The sequence below is a fragment of the Apostichopus japonicus genome, chromosome 20 (genome assembly GCF_037975245.1).
Source record: "Apostichopus japonicus isolate 1M-3 chromosome 20, ASM3797524v1, whole genome shotgun sequence".
NCBI classification, from domain to species: Eukaryota; Metazoa; Echinodermata; class Holothuroidea; order Aspidochirotida; family Stichopodidae; genus Apostichopus; species Apostichopus japonicus.
Genome location: NC_092580.1, coordinates 26705299 through 26726242, shown reverse-complemented (window position 1 = coordinate 26726242; position 20944 = coordinate 26705299). Strand labels below are relative to the sequence as shown.

General features: G+C 39.1%; 1 protein-coding gene and 1 long non-coding RNA gene across 2 annotated transcripts in view; one reads left to right on the top strand and one right to left on the bottom strand.

The window, feature by feature from the left end:
* LOC139961535 (uncharacterized) overlaps nucleotides 1-20944 on the top strand; it is a 71809-nt gene that overhangs the window by 22246 nt on the left and 28619 nt on the right. The window lies entirely within an intron of this gene.
* Nucleotides 1232-4432, bottom strand: LOC139961878 (uncharacterized). Its single transcript, XR_011791061.1, has 2 exons — nucleotides 4353-4432; nucleotides 1232-3760 (listed from the first exon to the last, which is right to left on the bottom strand). It is a non-coding gene; the product is annotated as an uncharacterized lncRNA (long non-coding RNA).

Genomic DNA, 20944 nt, shown 5'->3' with positions numbered 1-20944 from the left:
ATAATCGGTTCTGATCTTTTGTGCCTTCAGGTTTTTTTCTCTGCCATAGGGTCATTGATGTGTATTTGACTGTCCCTCCTGATGCTTTCTTTTCTACTATTATTAGTTTATTACAAGTTTAACAAAAATATAACTTATCTAAACTTACGAGGCTAGGCCGGGTCTTACTAGCCGTGACCTAGCCAAGTTGGAGCCTAATTAAAATCAGTATTCACTTAAAATCCGGTACTTTCCAATTGTTCTCAGTTATTATCAATGAACAATCACGGTGACTGATGTCTAGAGCTGAGGTAAATTGACCAAAGGTGTCCATATTTGAATATCTGGCATATAGGGCCAATGCCATTTTGATGCATGCACAAAATGAGTGCATCCATCCTAGTAAACTCTAGGCTCTGACTAGGCTAAGCCTAGTTCCATGTGCCAGGTCAGTTTTCAGTCTTTATCCCAGCCAGCATGCCCAGTTGGGGCCCAATTGGGTTTCACTCGGGCTGCCAAGTGGGCCCCAATTGGGCTTCCCAATTGGGGCCCATTCAGATTTGTCATTCCGTTCCACACAGGACCCAATTGGGCCAAACAGTTTGGGGCCCACGAGTGGCCCAAACTGGTCCCAGTTGGGCGAGACTGATTGGGGCCCAAACCAATCCCATACGGGGACCAACCGGGCCAGCTGTATGGGGCCCACCTGGGACCCATTCTGGGCCCCAATCGTTTTGGCCCACACAGAACCTATACTGTGCCCAATCAGGCTAACTACATGGGGCCCAAATGGGACCCATTTCGGGCCCAGTTGATTGGGCTTGACCCAAGTGAAACCCACACTGGGCCCAACTGGGCCAACTGTGTGGTCCAAATTTTAAGCCCAGCTGTTTCACTGTGTCCCTTAAAATAGTTCAGTTATCTACAGGTTTACCACCTCTCAGCATTCGGGGAAAGTGGCTGAAGGCCAAGTTTCAATCACGACCATGGGATGGGGACGTAAAATAACAGCCCTGGGAGCATGCAGGAAGTGTTTGTAAAAGTCATAAGTTTGTCTCAGCGTGAAAGTGTAGTCGCCCCTATCATCCAAAGGACGAGAGAAGAGCTGGATATAGCTTGGTTGCACTTGTGTCCCACATATTATAGTAGGTTGTTGAATCAATAACACTTGAACCGTTCATGTACTGTCGTGGTACAGCAGAGATTAATTGCCTCAGAAACAAATCCAAATAAAAACAAATGTATTCATGTGTACATTCATTGAAATATATTTTTCAAGAAGACAACAATGAAAACTAAACAATAATTCATAAACTCCATAATTACATTTTAATTTAAAGAAAAAATATGAAACTCTCAGAACTGAAACTATATGCATCCTAATTGGAGGGAGCATTTTGGCATTTGGAGAAAGAATAGAATGTCCAGGCAAACCCTGCAAATGTTAACGATGAGGGCAAGATGCTATATATTGCACATACTTTTGCATTGCAAATGCAATGCTAATGTTGCTCAGGGCCAACAGTATGTATCCTCTAGATCAAATGGAATAATAAAAACATGAACTCATTTAAAATCGTGACCGAAAGCGGAACTTTTACATTTTCTGGCAAGGTGAGAATAAACATCTTCTATGTTTTATGACAAGATAATGACATAGGTAATAAAAAATATTGCTACAGTAAATCTGGAAAACACAAAAATATAAATGGATGGATGTACTCTAGAATAAAGAACATTGATGAGCAAGAATTAAGGTGTATAATCGTTTAATGTAGATACGACACTATGAAAAAGAATGGAATGGTTTAGTACTAAGCATAAAAATTCACATTAAAGGGCAAGTGTACTCAAAATGTGATTTATGTATGTTATCAAGCTTTAAAAATCATGCCAGTAGCTATCCATCCCATCTCTACACAGGGACGTAGCTAAGGCCTGATGATGGGGGGGGGGGGGGGTGTAGTGGCTGAAATTCCAACTGGATGGATTTTGGAGCCAGAAAATTCCAACTGCTGCCTTGTACCCCCCCCCCCCCCCCGTACTACTCATCAACATTACCATGTGGAATTATGCGGAATTATTTTTCGATACATCTGTACCACTGGCCCTCACTACACAGTAAGCAACTGAGTATAGTTATCTGCTTGAAGGCTACATAGACTACTGACTACAAAAGCTATGTTAATGTAACGAAAGGGAAAACTTTTTTTTTCAACAAATTATATGCGACGACATAGTGAATTACCAAAAAATACAGTGCTTTTTACTAACACGCTTAATATTATTTTCCTGGGGGGGGGGGGGGGGGGCTATTTATCACTCACATGAAACAATTTCAATTGTTCACTTCATTCCAGCTGAGAATTTGAAATGAAATGAACAATTAAACATTTTGCAGAAAAATGTTTATGTTGAGTTGATGAGATACCATAAGTTGTTAATTAAACATTGTGCAGAAAATATTTCAATTGCTCAGATGGAATGAAGTGAACAATTGAACATTTCGCAGCAACATTTCCAATTGACGAGATATGATAAGTTGTCAATTAAACATTTTGCAGAAAAATGTCCAATTGACGAGATATGATTAGTTTTCAATTAAACGTTTTTCAGAAAATTTTTCAATTGCTCAGTTAAAGAAACTGAGCAATCCAACATTTTCTGATATTTGATAAGATTTTATTTTGCTATCTAAACAATAGACTGAAAAATGTCAATTTATGGGGCAAAGTTTTTCTTATGTTGATGGCACTTTTAAGCTTCCATAGATTAGCATTGAGTGTTTCAATTGTACATACCATAGTGCCAATGTAAGCTAGTGAACAGGGTGAACCCACCTAATAGCAAAATTAATACGTAAATTAACCAAATTGAAGCTGAACGTTGTACAGTAGTTCTAGGCATTTCTTTTAGAATATTCAAAATCATACAAAGTTTTGTTATGGTGGAGTATAAGGATCGCGAGATACAATTTCTCAATATGACAAGGAAAACGTGGTAAATATGACTGATTAAAGGTCAATTTTGACCGAAACTTTTAGGACACTCACAAATTACAAGAATATGTGAAAATTAGAGTGCGACAGTTGGAAAAATTGAGTGCGACAGAATATGAGCATTTGGAAAATTCCTAAGAAATCAAATAGAACGGCAACACTAATATTTGATGACATCAGTTCCTTAGGTTTGTAGCAATTCCTGTGTTTTAAATTGTTATTCATAGTCATATAAACATGGAAGTTATAACCCTATCCGTTCTAAAATGTTAACATGTTATGTCAGCACTTGGGATTTAGATGATGTTTACACAAAATTATTTATTTCACATGTAAGGAATGTGTGGAAACATATTATATATATTTCAAAGGGAAATATAATACTTTTAGTAATAGCCAGGTATTGACATGAAAAATATGGTGTGGCCATTCTACTCCTATTAAATAACAAACTGCAAACAGTCATATCTTGGTAACTGAACATGCTATGAATATGGAAATAGGGCTACCGATATGATTTTCAATGCTCTAAGTATCAGATAGGTGAACTACAGTTTGAATAAATGCCCCCTTTAATCTACAAAAATGTAAAAAAAGTTTGAACATGAAAAATACATATTTACGAATGTTGAAATTGTCTTGCGGTTGATGATTGAAACAACGGATGAATAGGTTGACTGCGTCCAATTGATTGTCGAGATCGTGTTGACAGGCCTTGAGTTGTTCAGTAGTGAGTATTGGCGAAAACAGCTGCCTACTTTCCCGGAACTTAACAAAGGAGGCTGTAGGAATAGAAATAAAGGCAACAATAATGGGTGGGTGCTCTCGTTGAACAGCGTCCTTAAAATGTTGGAGACGTGAGATTAGCCAAGGAGCAGTAACTGGAGATCGACGGAGAACTCTGTGACCTGAAGAATTGCTGGCGAATTCCGTAAGGTTGTTAAATGCCTGCAGCACAGCGAAGAATGACCCAGTCGTTGGTAGGATAGTGACGTAGCTTATCTATGGTATACAGAAGCAAGTCTGCAACAGTGGCTCCTCTTCTAATTACAAAGTCTATGCTACGTACAGGTCCTTCAGGCCTACGATAGTGATCGAAAGAATATGCCGTTGAATCGGTTACAAAGAGAAAATTAATGCGTGTTGATCCACTACGAGACAGGTGTATATGAAAACGAACAAGGAGACTTATCTATGAAAAGTTTATAATAATACACCAACCGCGATTGCTCTGCAACTGTAAAAGTCTGAGTCTATGTAGACCGTAAGGATACGCTGTCGCGAGTAATACACGAAATGACATGCCATTAGGTCTAGGCTAGTTGCCTGATAATGCTATAACTTATACTAGATTAAGGGTATTGTAAAACAAACCTCTGATCTAATAATTTGGATCAGTCCGTCTAGTAAAATTAAATGAAAAGTGGTCGGTCCTCCAATACACGAAAATACACACATTGCACCGTCGCTCAGTCCAAGCTTAGATCGGTGGCGTGAGAATCTTTACGCCAAGCCGTGGTTGGAACTTCCAGAAGGTGGCGCGAAGTAGTAGCAGACTAAAGGGTGCCTAGGCTTACCATCCTATGAACAGCAACCACGCTAGGCTACGCTGATAAACAATAATCACCTGCGACGCGGACAGGAGGTGATCGTTAGGCCAAGAGCTCGCGGAGCAGTAAATTACACGAGCGGGCAATGTCCGAACAAATATAGATATTAAGGGTTGAAGTTCCCGAGGTAAAGATATGCGTGTAGAGCTGTAATTAAGTATATTAATAAAGGTCAGCTGGTACTCGTAATAGTAATAATCCACATGTCGCGGAGGTCCCAAGCTAAGATGACGCATGTATTCCTCTGGTGAGTCCCTTAGAGTATTTTCCAAACGAGGAAACCCGTCACAGAAAGTTTACACTTCCGGAGATGAGGGTGCAAGGAAATAAAACTTGCTACAAATTCACCCAAATGAGTCACACCCTCACAGAAAAAAAAATTGTTCCAAAATACTCACCGAGTACCAACTCCTTTCGAGTGAATGATTGAATGATCAATTGTGAATTATTTCGATGGATTTCGTTGAATCATATCGGATTTCGGAAAGCGTTCTCGGTCATTTCTTTAGCTTTATTGCCGTAGAATGATCACGTGAGGGCATATGGAGCGCGATACGTATTGGTGGCAAAAAAACGCGCCTAATTCGGGAATCTGTTGCCAGTTGGCTTTGTCATAACGATAGTGCAGTGTGGAAATGAGATATATACATTGAAGTAGGTCAGCCGAAAGAGTGAAACCCAGGGGCGTACCTACGGGGGGGGGGTGTGGGGGGTGTTCGTGAGTTCCTCGGTAAAATCAAATATACTGATGACCTTCTTTCTTTTCTTTTTCTTTTCTTGTCAGTTTTTTCGGCTAACAATCTTACCAATTTAACATATTTTTCGCAGACTAACCTCATTTTCTCGAGCGAGATTGCTAACAATCAATTTTGGTCGGTAAATTTGGGTCCGTACACCCCCCCCCCCCACTCGACGCAGTCACAGAAAGCCCCTGGTGAAACCGTCTTGCTCCCGAATGGGCCCGAAGTGGGCCATACATGAGGGCCAACCTGATCAAAAACCGAGTCTGTCCCAATTGGGCCACTACGTTAATGAATTAACTGTTGTCAAGGATTGGTGGCCTAAGGAAGAACCTAAGCTTTCCAAAGCAAAAAAACAAGTATGTGTTGAACATCTCAATAATGTTTTGAAGTATGTTAACCAGAAGGGCCAAACTGTATTGTGCCCGAATGGGCACTGAGTGGGCTGGCCCTGGCCCAACCAGGCCCAATTCAACCGAGTGAAACCCAATTGGGCCCCAGCTGGGCATGCTGGCTGGGATGGCTTGTAAGACCGTTTGTATAGACCTACAGGAAAAAGCACTTTGCTTATCATAAGAGTTTAAGTTGGGCTGACATATTTTTTACCTAACGATAATTAGTAGTTGTTCTGAAGTCCCTACTGTATATTCTGGTGGTACTGCCTGCCACATTGCAGATAAACTAATTGTTCTGTTTAATAACAAAATACCAAGATCTCTCGCTTTATGGCAAGGGGCACAATTCTCAAGTGTAAACAGCCACCAACAAGTGTTTGACAAATGAGCTAAATGATTAATTTACAGGAGGAGGAGGAGGCTTGTGACTACCACTGTACTCTATTGTAGCGTGTATAATTTTAAATTTTGGGCTCAAATCCCTTTCAATTAATGCATGACGTCGCACACCCCACCTCTCCATTCTCCACTTTTGAAAAAGGATTGTATCTTGTGACCATAGGTGCAGCAGGACAGGTGGATTGCAAAGGGGGGGGGGGGGGATATTTCAATGAAAACATGGGCAATGTATTGTTATCTCTGGTAAGGTCAAATAGAACCCATTTATTAATGAGACACCATATTGACTTTTACTTTTCACATGGCACAGTTGAGAACTACACAGTTGGCACAGTTGAGTACCACAAAATCTTCAGGCAAATCATTACAACCCCACCCCTACCAACCTAATTGAATTGGGCCCATACAAAAGAAAACTTTGAAACTAAAAGCCAAGTCACAGATTATGATCTTTACACACTGTTCATTTATTGCTTGTTTTTCTTGTAGAACTAACTGTTGGCCTTGAGAAGAATAGAGAAGGAGAAAGTAAACAAGGAGCAAAGCTAAGCAAATCAAGAAACAAAGTAGACGCTCCGCTTCTGAAGAAGTGAGTTGTGACAGAAAAGTTCTGTCATGGATGGCAGAAAACTACGTGGAAGAATGTCCTGTCGTTCTCCATTTCCCGGTAGTAGCCAGAGCTTGAAAGGCCAACAAAGTGGTTGGAAGGCTTCAACTACCAGCGCATAAACTGCCTGACAATAGTACAGGTGATGGCACTCCTTCAAATACAAGGTGCAGATGTAATATTAAAAAACAAAACAACATTGAGGATAAACTTTTGGATGGGTTTATGGAGTCGAGGAAACTAATATTTTCATTTTTATGTGACCCATTTTATTGAGACAATGAAGATAGTACCTACCATCTCGTGCAGTGTGAGGATCATGGCTTTATTTTATTTGCCAGCAGTCAACCACCAACACCTTCCTTTCCTCTTAAGTTTAAATACCCTAAGACTAGGCTGCTTTAATGTTATTGGATTATACAACTATTGGCAGGACTATCCAATAAATAGTCTAATATAAAATTCAAATGTCGTTTGCATAAGGAGTGAGAGCTTTGAGGCAGCACAAACCACATTGTAATACTTAAGGTTTACACTGGGGGAATATATCTAATAGATCATTAGACTATACTGTATATGATAGGCAATTGGCCTAAGGTATTGTCATGCAACTGGAATAACTAAGTGAGAGTGTGAAGGCAGCACACACCATATTGCTTGGTGTGAAGCTTTGCCACATACTCTTTACTGTTTCTGTTAGTGGCTTAATAATACTTTGTAATACCTAAGGTCTACACTGGGGGCATATATCTAATAGATCAGTAGACTATACTGTATATGATAGGCAATTGGCCTAAGGTATTGTCATGCAACTGGAATAAGTGAGAGTGTGAAGGCAGCACACACCATATTGCTTGGTGTGAAGCTTTGCCACATACTCTTTACTGTTTCTGTTAGTGGCTTAATAATACTTTGTAATACCTAAGGTCTACACTGGGGGAATATATCTAATAGATCAGTAGACTATACTGTATATGATAGGCAATTGGCCTAAGGTATTGTCATGCAACTGGAATAAGTGAGAGTGTGAAGGCAGCACACACCATATTGCTTGGTGTGAAGCTTTGCCACATACTCTTTACTGTTTCTGTTAGTGGCTTAATAATACTTTGCATACTTGAGATCTACACTGGGGGCATATATCTAATAGATCAGTAGACTATACTGTATATGATAGGCAATTGGCCTAAGGTATTGTCATGCAACTGGAATAAGTGAGAGTGTGAAGGCAGCACACACCATATTGCTTGGTGTGAAGCTTTGCCACATACTCTTTACTGTTTCTGTTAGTGGCTTAATAAAACTTTGTAATACCTAAGGTCTACACTGGGGGCATATATCTAATAGATCAGTAGACTATACTGTATATGATAGGCAATTGGCCTAAGGTATTGTCATGCAACTGGAATAAGTGAGAGTGTGAAGGCAGCACACACCATATTGCTTGGTGTGAAGCTTTGCCACATACTCTTTACTGTTTCTGTTAGTGGCTTAATAATACTTTGCAATACTTGAGGTCTACACTGGGGGAATATATCTAATAGATCAGTAGACTATACTGTATATGATATGTATATGATACAATATAGGTTTCTCTTAGTTATGAGAGTGTTAGTATATTTCAAGATATTACTAGTGTGTAGAGTAAGCAATAAACCACCCATTCCCCCCCCCCCCAACCCAGAACTGGCTATTGTACAGTAGGTTCATCAAATGGTACAAATGTCAGCAGGCCTACACAAAGAATAGCATAGGACATTTTAATGTGGTGTGCAATATCAGGTGACTTATTCGTGAGAGTGTGAAGGTAGCACATACGGTCTAGTTAGGCTTCAAGCTTAGCCACATGCTTTTCATTTTGCAGTCAATGGCTGAAATATTGTATCATTGTGTAGATTTTGCACAGTATGTTGCCCTTTTTTCACATTGAAGGTAAACATGTCAATATATTACATTTTCTTGTTGTGCAGTTTCCTTTCAAATCATCTATCCTTTTCTCCCCCTAAAAATTAAATTAAAAGCTGCCTCAGTTGTTGAAATGTTCTTCAGATATTTTCTGTATTGATAGAAATATCAGTTTTTGGTTCCAATGATAATTTGTAGTCATGCAGGTGGATGAGTGATGTGTTTGTAATGCCTTGCTTTTAAACTTGATATCTCAAGAAAGGAAGCTTGGACCAATTTCATATTAAAAACGTTGTTGTGACACGTTGAGTTCAAGAATCAAGAGACTTATTGTTTTTGGTGGTCAAAGGTCATGTGTAGTCAGAATGTGAGAACCTTGCAAACCATATCTATATGCTGAGCACAAGAAGACAATAATTTTGGTCATCAGCTGCCGATGTGAGTATTAATTGTCACGTCTCAATAGTCTTTGCTAATTGGTCTATTGCAAGCGGTGGCAACATTTGGGATCGATTAAAGCAAAAGAAGGTACACATTTCATGCACTTAATCAACAGTCTTTCTCCAACATGGAGAAGATTGTAATGAACTTGGTTCCTTGCTGTGGAAATTTTCTCTTCAGGTAAGTGTGTGACTTGTCTTTCTCTTTTTTTTAATAAGCTGTACAGGTTTTTCCTCACAGAAATTACTCATTCTCTGCAGTTGTGTTAACAAGGCAATGGTCATCTGATGTCAGTAGAATGTGATTTCAAATCCATGTGAACAACATGATATTATTAAATGGACTGGATTTTTTTTTTCATTTGAATATTCTTGTCAGAATCAATACATGAAATCATAACAAAAGGTGAAAGTATATTTCTGAACAATGCTGCTAGTGAATATTGTTTACTCTGTGAGCCTATAATATGCAGTTTTTAGTAGTTGTCATTGTTAAACATAGATTTCCCAAAATCGTGTAAAATCCATTTCAGAACAATTCAGGAATTTTGGTATTTACTGTACATAAGTGCAGTGAATGTGTTTACATCTAGAGGCTCTCACACAGAGCAACAATTTGAGTTCCAGTGACCTATCAAATGGAAAGTTTAAAAAGCGCTACAAAAGATGTCAATGATGCCATCTGTGATCTTTCAAAGCAACGCTAGAGACAATCAGACCCCCCCCCATAATAAAAGTTGTGCCCCTCCCATGAACAAATCCTACCCAAAGGAAGCTTGATGTTTATGCTGAAAACCTTTATACCTTGCCTTCTTCTGCTGTTCACTGTGACAGGACACAATAAAAAGAACATAACAATGATAAAATCTTGTTTGTTATACTTTTCTTTGTGCTTTTCATTATTTTGCCTGCACCAAACAGTGTCCCTCTCCACCCCACCCTGACTGCATGTAAGAGGGAAATAATGACACTGTTAAGGTTCATCACATACTACTGGTTAGAGCCTGACATTGTTCTGCTCCCCCCCCCCCAACCCCCATGTTTTGATGTGGGACTTATTAATTGTGTATATATAAATAATTTTTGACCTTTCACATGACATTTCCAGTCACAGGCCCTTTGAATTTTTTCCATTGTCTCCCTTCTCCTACTCAAACAAAGACCAGATGTGCTTTTGTAATCGACTTCTACAAGCTTCCTAGGAGACAATAGTAAATAATTTGAAGAAAAAAAAAGCACTCCTTCTAGAAGCAACAATACCCCTCCCCAAGCTGGTATTTAAAAATCCAGTGAACCCACTTACTAACAAAGAATAATTGTTTGGTAAAATCAATTGCTGATTTCTACATATTTATTTGACATTATTACAGTACAGTCATGGTGAGATTGAATATCTGGGATGATGGCCTAAAGAAAAAAAGCATGATGGGCGATGTATGGATAAAATGATTGTTGCTGTATATAATAATAGGATCATTTAAGCAAGCAAACCCTCTTATTGTAGCATGAAATAGATCATTTTATTAAATCTATGGCTGATGCTATAATATTACTAGTGACTTAGTTCAAGCAAAGTTTCTCTACAACTAGCCTATTATGATAATTTAGGAAAAAATGCAACATCAAGCATCAACTTATGCTATATATTAAATGATAGAAGTTTTCGCCTTTGAGCCACACTTCGCAAATCACGATAGGGGTATATCGTTGCACAGTATGGTTCATGGATAGGTATGGGTTCCACTATTTCTGCTAACGCAAGTTAGCTCTATAGATTTTCCCAGCTGACGTACGAAAGTTCTGTACAATATGATGTAACATGTTCGATGTTGATAAACGATGGGGGAGAGTGGTTTTTAGATAATCCTTTTTATAACTGTAATGCGTTTAAATCATTACATAAATTAATGTAAATCACTTATAAATCATTATTAATAATTAAAAATGGGGAGCTTAGAATCATATCAATCTCTTCAACGGCTTTGTCATATTTCAATTAATAACAATGTATATTCTCAACACCAAAAGATAATGGTACAGTCCAAGTTGAAACGGACGAGATTCAAGCCAAAATAAAGATGGGGAGGAAGTTTGCCGTGAAGAATATCTGTTTTGAATTGTAAACCGGATTACAAGTTTCCGTGAAAAATGCTTTATAGACGACTATTTTTTAGTTTTAAAGGTGCAATTTCGTACTAAATCGTTCGAGCATTTCAACTTTTGGCATCCTAAATACCAAAATCGAGTTTCGTCTGTCGGATAGAAAAGGAATGAAGCATAGGCAATAGCTACGGAAGATCAAATTTCCCGCGAATACCGCAAGAATGCCCGAGGCAGCAAAAATCTTTATGTCCGTACCACTAAAGGGCGGATTTTCAAATGAGCGTGAGAAGTATAGTGTTTATGAGCATATCTGTGAACTTGACATTATCTGATTGGATGATGCTTTAAACAAGGATCAATCCATGTATACTTGCATATGATTGTGCAGGTCAGTTATTCATTCCGCTCTAAAAGACTGTAAGCATCAAAGTACATGTAAACCGTAGACATGCAGCAGTGAGAAGATGTATAAAACAGTTTTAAGTTGAGACTGAAAGTTTGTTTCATTTGTAATATGTGTATACTAGGGCCCGTAAAACTGCCTTGGATTAACACTCCAAAGAGTGTTTATATTTTATTATAGTTATATGACAGTTGCAGCCGAACGGGTGCTAATTAATTCTAGACAAATTTCTATGAAGTGTTTTTATATTAAACAATACATACGATAAAATTAAGATATAGGTATTACTTCATTAAGTTAACACAATTACGGGGATTGAACGTATTCATGTTCTTATAGCTATAATGATAAGTTTAAGCCTCGTGGAAAACACAAAGTTTCAAAATGAGTAGAACGCTTAAAGTCCCCTGGCATAGGATCCTCAACAGAGGCTCAACTAAATGATATTAACAAAAGTCGTAATGTGGGACCATGCAGTCTCGAAGCATACAATGGAAACTGATAACAGGCAAAACTCGAAGTATATTCAACAGTGAGTTTATTAACTGTTCAATTCCTTCATCATGGAAAATGAGGAAAAGCGTAGGCCTATATTAAAACAATATTAACAGATTTATGTTTCCTCTCAAATTTGGAAAACCAATGAGAATAGTTAAGACTTTAAACATGAAACATAAATCTCTAAACACATACTGAGTAAAAATAACAGTGACATGTACATGCAAGATTTCAAGGTTGGGAAGAGGTGACTAATTTAGGTTGGCACATGAACCTTTATAAATGGGCGTCCTGGGTCCTTATGGGAAAATCCAATTATTCCTTGTCTAAATGTATAAAATCCTCAGCTTAACGTTCCAACATGCCCCATTCATCTTATATCAACACACCAATGTTTCTCTAAGGTGAAACAATTTTTTGGAGGTTAACGGTGCTCCAACATGACAAGTAAGTGCTATGCGCGCGGCAACATCTTTATTTGCAACGTTCCTTGTTGATGAAATAAATGAGATTAGCTGACTGGTTTGTTTATGAAAGTTCAATTGTACACCTTTCGAACTAAATTCACTGACAAATATATCAAATCAATTTATATATTTGTTGGACTTTTAAAGCCATCTTTTAGTTCATGGAACACGTGGGTTCTTCCGTATCATGAAACGGCGTACCTATTAATAAAAGTCCTCGTGTTAGTCAATCTTATACGTACATGTGTACATGTAGGTCTAAAGCAGCAGGTACGATGGTTCTGCATACTTGATAAGGTAAAAGACTTTATTTTTCCAGAGATAACGTGCATATGCGTTTTAATCTGAATGCACTGGCTGTTAATATGAATAATTTTGAAAAATGCAGATTGCGACATTTCCTACGCTTCATAAAGTTCCTGCAGTTATAAAAAAAAACGCGTTTGAATAGAGATTAAGTTCTTCCATTACTTTCGGTGAAATATCTCATTAATTATATATGTTTTCAAAAGTACGCTGAGCCGTCATATATGTATTGCATCGGTGATTTCGTGATATTTTTGTAACAAGAGATAAGTCTGAACAGCAGACTCTCCGCTGTTTATACATCGCGCTGTCCAGTTCTAACGCTTACAATCGGACAGTTCTGCGAAGCCTAAGCTTCTCGGTACTACATTCTGCTCTGACATCGATTCCGCCAAGTTTTATCTTTCGATGTTCCAAATACTTTTCAAGCTTCCTTTTACTTTAATCCATGAAGTTTATTTCAGCGATTTTGAAGAACGGTTCTAAACTGTGGTTTGAGTAAAAGAGTGTATTATGTGCAACGCTATTTACACACCAACTGCGCATGGTAGGCTGAATACGTACGTTCGCGATTCGTGCGTAATATATAATAGGCAATCATCTGTGCGGGTACACACCAAATTGTTTTTGCTGCGGTAATTGGAGTGCTAACTTCAATTCCCTCGGTTTGCCTATTTGCCTGCGTTCATCAAACGGTGTTTTTGGCGAGAAACTGGTTGATTTGAAAACCAGATTTCTACAAGAAGAAAACGTCGAATTTGGACAATTTTCACATGGTTTGTAGGAAAAAAAAATAAGAACTAAGTGGACAATGCATCCACTCTTCCGACCATATATAAACCATTCGACCAACGTTTTAAGAGTATATACAAAAGGAAAATGTTGAGCACATTTTATTGGATGTTTGCACGCCATATAGAAATGAAGAAAAGTTTGAATAGATGTCTACTAAACTACATTCTGAAAGGTATGCAGTTGTAAAACTTGTGCCGTAGAGGTTCTCTTATCTGCATTTTACAAGCCACGGTATCCATGGTACATGAAGGTCCGAAGTACAAGGCAGAGTATTGTCTGGAAAGATCTGTTGGAATGCAAATGCAATTAGTAGGCTAATGGCAAAGTTTGGTTCTTTCTAGATGGTAGTACCAATCCGAAATGAAAGTTTATGGCAGAATACATAAAGCTAATAACGGATAATATACATGGTGACCAGGTGATCTGCTCATAAAACTGAACATACTTTAAGAAATGACACATTGAAAAGAAGATATATGGAGTGACTAAAGAAATTGAACTAGGAAGAATGCTGACACAGTGTGACTCCGTGTGTTTAAGCAGTGAAGCCTTTGCGTTGTACGGCAAAAAGCATTGAAAAAAATATATATATATGGAGTGACTAAAGAAATTGAACTAGGAAGAATGCTGACACAGTGTATCGCCGTGTGTTTAAGCAGTGAAGCCTTTAAAAAAAAATAAGGGCGTTTGCGTTGTACGGCAAAAAGCCAGATCATTTGTACGTCTTCATACATAACTTGTGCATTCGACTTCGAAATTGAATTTGATTTTCACCGCTCTTTTTCTCGAAAGAGTAGGCCGAGTACTTTTCACAACAAATAAATGTTGTGGCGACCAGAGTGGTAAGTGTTATACTCTTAACCTAAGAACCAACTTTGAAAACTTTTTTGGGGCCTCTAATGACTTGAGTGTTTTTTGCAACTTTTCATTTCTGGAAAGTGTCATTTTCCGGTATCCGAGAGGCACATGCTAATCATTTTTCTTGTTTTTATTATTTTAACGCTCCGCTCAGATAGTGTAATAGTTGTCCCTGGAAAATTTCGTGAAAAATGCATCCCCCTTCCCACGTACACCTACTTTTGTATAAAACTTCCATATCAGTATGTGAGTGCAGGTCTCGGTTTTAATGTTAATGTTACAAAGTGGGTAGTAGCTTGTACAGGATAACAGATCACACCTTAGTGAGAAGTGAAGTGAGAGTGCAAAAAAGGTTTGATGCATGTATACATTCAGTCACAGTCATCAAATGATGAGATGTCAGCACTAGTAGCGACATGAGTGTGTGTCATATTGCCTACAAAGCTTTGTCCGAACATAGTTAGTGAATATACTTAGGCCTTAAAATCATACTTGAGTAAATTTAGGCAAATAGTTTAAACAATTGTTGTCCAGACTATACCTGGCTGGCTGGGCTGAGTAGGCTTTGTCCTACCTCAAAACTCAGATCACTGAGCTATGCCTATATTGCTTATGCCTCCGCCACATTTACAGAATAACAACCATTCAGCTGAGCAAACGACACAAGTAAAGTAATTAGATTTCTGTGTATTTGCTTCTGCTATCGCATTTTCAGAATTATCTGTGAAATGGCAGTCCACTGCCACATCTGTGTTGATTTTGGCACCAAAATGCGGTACACGATAACACCATTTCGAGAGATTTATGCAAACTTTATCACTTTAGTTATTTTAAAAGCGTACGGTAATGTTTATATTACGCGCCGTTACTTTCTTGTCGTACAAGTAAGCGCCACCAGTTGGATAAGTGGCTTCAACATATGTTTCATGACGTCATTCTTCCTACTTCAACTTCTATGAAAGTGACGCAATACTATGACGATAGATTTCGCTATTTCGATAGTACCCCCTCACTTTTTTTGTAGTCTTCAGGTGTACCCATATGAGTCATGAATGACTTACGATTTCGCAGAAAGGGAATTCATGACCACTTTCCATGTGGCTCGCGAGATATAGAGGTTTATTTAACATCATCTTAGAACTAAAACTCGCCACTCATATTTAATTTACAGGAAAGTCAAGATCTTCATTATTGGATTTCATCACTGATATTTATATTTTTATCATTTATATATTTCGTGCCGGACCCCTATTTATTTTTTGAACTTCGGAAATAGTCAAGGGGCCGTCTAACTTGTAACTTGTTGAGTTGCAGATTTATGACTAAATATTAATATTTCTTCCATAATTAAGGAAATATCTGGAACTCAATAGGAAATGTTCAAGATAATAAATGGACTTCTCAAGAGAAATCAGGAACAGCCTCTCCCTCATCATTCCTCTTCACTTGATTTGGTTTCCCAGTTTGGAATATTCTTCCGCGACAAAATAACTAAGGTCCACACCCATTTGTCATCTTTCTCCCTCGGTATACTTCTATTGAACCTTGATAAGGATCCTCCTTCAGGGTTCTGCCGCTGCCGGTCGGCGCCGGTCGGCCCGACCAGCACGCTGAATTACCGACCGCCACAATCTGCCTGAGTGACTTTTCCGACCGGCACTTATTTTCGATAGGGACTCCAAAAAACAGCTCCATAGCCGGAGGGTCGAACGTACAGAAACAATCTGTTTGAGACTAGGGGAAATCCAGTTCAAAACTGTTCAAAATATCCAACACATCACAGTGTCATACTTAGTAAAAATTACCAGAGTTCCGCATTCCAGACCAATGACTGTTTTCCGTTTCCAACTCCCGATCGATGAGCTTATACTCAATGTACAACTTATTCACTTGACCGTATAGAGAAAAAAAAAACTGAAAATCAATTGTGTACCAATTGTGTACGGAAAGGTGGTAGGCTACACCTTTCAAATTTTACGAAAGATCGAGCAAAGCACTTTCGAAAAATTCACGTCAAACTTGCATATCGTACTAAATGCAACTAATGTCATGTAAACAAGGCTCTAGTGCATCCATTTATGAATATACCGTAAGACCACATCTGGTGTTAAGGGGGGGGGGGGGAAAGTATTTTCCAGCATTTCCAAAAATACTGAAAAAAATAATATCCAACCATAGTTAAGTGTATAGCAAATAGCCTAACCACCTCGGCGGTTATAACGGATCTCACGTAACTACAAAATCACAAATAATTGTATTTTGCGGAGTTTACGTTTTCTACAAGAACATGGAAAAAAATATTTAGTATTGAGTTAATCATGCCAAATGGCCAGAAACATGTGATTTCAAGGGTAACTTTCATAAAGATGTGCATGCGAAGGGGCCTTGATATCGTGCTATGCGTGTATGGTATGGACTGTGTTACGTTGGAATGCGAGACACAACGAGACACAAGCCTGGGTTCGTTTCCGTAAGGAACACAGACAAATTGACGAGTCTAGAGATTTTAAATGAAACGTAAACTATATTGAACAATAGATTTCGAACCAACAACAACAAGTGGTAATTACAAATATATAGAAAATTACTCACAAACTTAACAAGATAGGATACACTATAAAACACGCTGGTCTCTTCCAACGGCGATATCCCACAGCGGCCACGACCTCGATGACGACGATTCTCCGTCCGTTGTAACGCGAAATTCACTGGTCCTCGACGAAGTTTCTCGCGATCCCAGAAACAGCAGTCACCTTTCCGGCGATGCTCCAAAATAGAAGACGGACTACCAGCCACAATCGAGTGAAGCACAAGTCGAACTTCTCGCCGACTAAATATTACCAGAGTCAGTCCAAAATCAGCTTTATAGCCACCAACTCCTGGCGTAACGAACTTCCTCAACGGAGACAGAAATTCTTCACCTTCTCCGAAATAAAGACTGGCACACTGTACTTTGACAGCAAAGTCCTCTTCAAACTTCTGAATGGAAGTGTAGAATCAATCTTGTTATCGATATCTCAATCCCTCAGAAACTACTGGTAGTTGAGCACTGACGATATATAGTGGAATGGTATAATATGTGTCGTCGCTTGTATTCGTTCAGAAACCTCAGAAACTCTCCGATCTGGGCGGGTTTTTATACGATTCGCCATGTCAAGAATCATCTAGATCTTTCTCGATACACTTGACCCAGTTTCTCTATTCTTGGAAGTCCTTTGCATATCTCGCGAACATTCCAGAGAATCCACGAAGATTGCACAGCTTACACGCGATCTCACGTAAACCGACGTCAACCCGAGACCAGCGTGTCATCATAAGGAATATACCAGAACAATCGTGTATTATAACATTGTGACACGGTGACCCGACCTAATTTCTCAAATACTGATTTATCACGTAGGCAATTTCAATTACTCTCCACATTATAACATTAGGTTTCTCACTAGCAGTGACTAGCGTTAGGCTACAATGGGCCCTCGTAACAACTGTGCCTCGTGTTTCATGGGGTGTGCATGCGGAGTAGTCAGTTGGCTTGAGGTGTGCTTTACTTACCTAAACGTAACGGGGATATTTTACCTACTTTTCTTGAACGTCTAAGATATCATTTCGCATAACTTTACCGATCCTTTACTGACTGACCTAATTAATTCTAGAGTGGAACGAAAAAAAGTTTACTCCATGAAAAGTTCCCTGGCAAAAAAATGTTAACAAACAGGTGTTAGACAGGGGATGAGCTCACAGTTGTTTGGCAAGGTACCATAGGCCCGATGTTGAATAAATGAGAGAGAATACATAATTCATTATGATTCGTCTTTATTTGGGGGTGGACTCTCACTCACTGTCCATCTAAAATTATCATCTCAGCCTGAATGATTTATTTAACAGGCACCACCGGCTGGTCTGTACTCTGGTGCTCCAGATATTTGTCCTAACTTTTTTCATTAATTATGAAAAATTCCAGACATGAGATCTCATTTCAAAGCTGTCTACATGTGGCTCAGAATAATCGGGAAGGGCCGTTTCCGGCCATCTGGGGGGGGGGGGGGGGTTTCCAAAACCCCAAATTTTACTGTACGCTCCGCGCCAACCGATGGTGGCGCTCCACTTAGATAGTACTGCCGGCACTCAATCCACCCTGGGCAGAACCCTGCTCCTTGCATATTTTCTTTCAAAGAATTTTATGTTTTTAAGTGAAACTTTGATAAAATGTGGCCTAGCGTCATCAACCAAATTCAGTAGTCCAGATTCCATTCCAACATGGCTACTGAAAGACTGTATGGAAGTCATCACTCCTTTTCTCACCTTACTCGTAAACAACGTACTTGATTTGAGTGCAGACTTTGACACGGTGAACCATCAAATATTACTACATCGCCTCGAACACAGGTTTGGCACCCGCGAGATAGTTCTTAACTGGTTTAGATCATACCTCATCAACAGAACTCAGTCAGTTTGTGAAAAGAGCAACATCTGAGATGCTGCCTCTGTTGAGTGGAGTTCCCCAAGGATCACTACTGGGACCAGCCATCTTCACTTTATACACATCTCCACTAGGTGATATCATTCGTACGCATCAGCTAAAGTAACATATGTACGCCGATGACACTCAGCTTTACCTCGCCATTGATCCCAAAATAACAGATCCAATCGAAGGCGTCATACTTAAGGTTCAATCTTGCAAAGATGAAATTCAGCCATGGATGACCCACAATCACCTAAACTGAACACTATTAAAACTGAAATACTGGTTTGTGGCAGAAAACAACAAGTAGCAAAACTGCATGTAACACAACTAAGCATCAGTCAGTGCAACATAAATATTGTCGATAAAACAAAAGTCTGCAATCTTGGAGTAAGAACTGATCCTGAACCCAGGGGCGGCGATTTGTTTCAAATATTTGATGGGGGGGGGGGGGGGAGGACATTTGCTTGAGTGCAGGCGAATTACTATCCAAGCGCCACCATTGGTTGGCGCGCAGCTTACAAGAACATTTCTGGTTTTGATAGCCCCCAGATCACCGGAAATGGCACTTCTCGGGCTTGAAAATGACCAACCAGATGTACACTTTTGCATGAGAACCAAGCTTTTCCCAATAGTTTTTTTCATTCATAACCTTTTTCAAGATTGTCAGCAGTCATACATCATGTTCGACCTCATCGCATCTCCTGTGGATCATTGCTTTTGTAGGTTATTTTACGTAACGCCCCACAATACCCGTCAGCACCACTTTTCAAGGTTTGAAGCACATTATTTGTTCAGAATTTGAATAATAAATTCACTTCAAAAACATACCCATCATGTTGCACAAAATTTCATCTATGGACAACCAATATAGAAAAAACCCCTTCAACCCCTAACAGACCGGTTAATATTGCACGAGTAGAGGGAAGTATGATAAAGAATGTTGGTCAACGAATTTTCGAAAACTCAGACACAGTTAATTTATTGGTGTAAAAATAATAAAACCTCTTATAACGGCTACTATAAAACTTCGATATCGTAAAAAAACAAATATGCTCGAGGGGTCGTATTCCACCCTTCGGCCCCCTTTCATTACGGATGCGGTCCGTCTAGCTTTCGGTTATATATAGTAACAAATTGTGACACGGTTAGACAGGCGCCTTGCGAGGGATTTGCCAAGGGAGGGGCGAAGTTTGTAGGCAAACTATCTAAGCGTAGCGCCACCATAAGTTGGCGCGAAGCGCAAAAGAAAATTTTGCCCGACAATGCTTCCCAGATCTCAGGAAATGGCACTTCCCAGGCCTTGTAAGTTGCATCTAAGCATTTTCTATTTTGAGATTTCTAGCGATATCATGAAAAAAAATACAAAAAATATGCTAAAAAAAAACTATGCCACCAAATATTGGGAGGGGATATTAGATACTATATCCCCCCACCTAAAAAATTGGGGGACATGTCCGCCCCCCCGTCCCCCCACGATCGCCGCCCATGCCTGAACCCAATATGGATTAACACAAAAAACACATCTGTAAAATCAAGTTATTTTCATTTGCGCAACATCAGCAAGATAAAATGATATCTGACTCGACAAGCCTGACTCGACAAGCTTTCGTAATCGCTGCCACTACATTGTGGAACAACATGCCACTTAACGTCAGGAAAGCCACCGCATTTAAATGTTTCAAATCCCAGCTGAAGATATTTCTGTTTCCTAGATATTTTCATATTTAAGCTCTCGACTGCGCCTTTGAACAAGCCTTCGGCACTGGATTTATGGCGCATTATTAAGTGATTTATTAACATTACATTATCTACAGATACTCATAACACTAAATATATACTTGTAAACGCGACAAGCAAGTTTCAGAACATTTGCTTAAAGACTGAAAAGTAAATAGGAAGTTAACAACATTTGCAACTTTAGAGTAATCAACCCCTTATACTCAGTGGTTACTTGCTTTTTACAGGGAAATGGCGT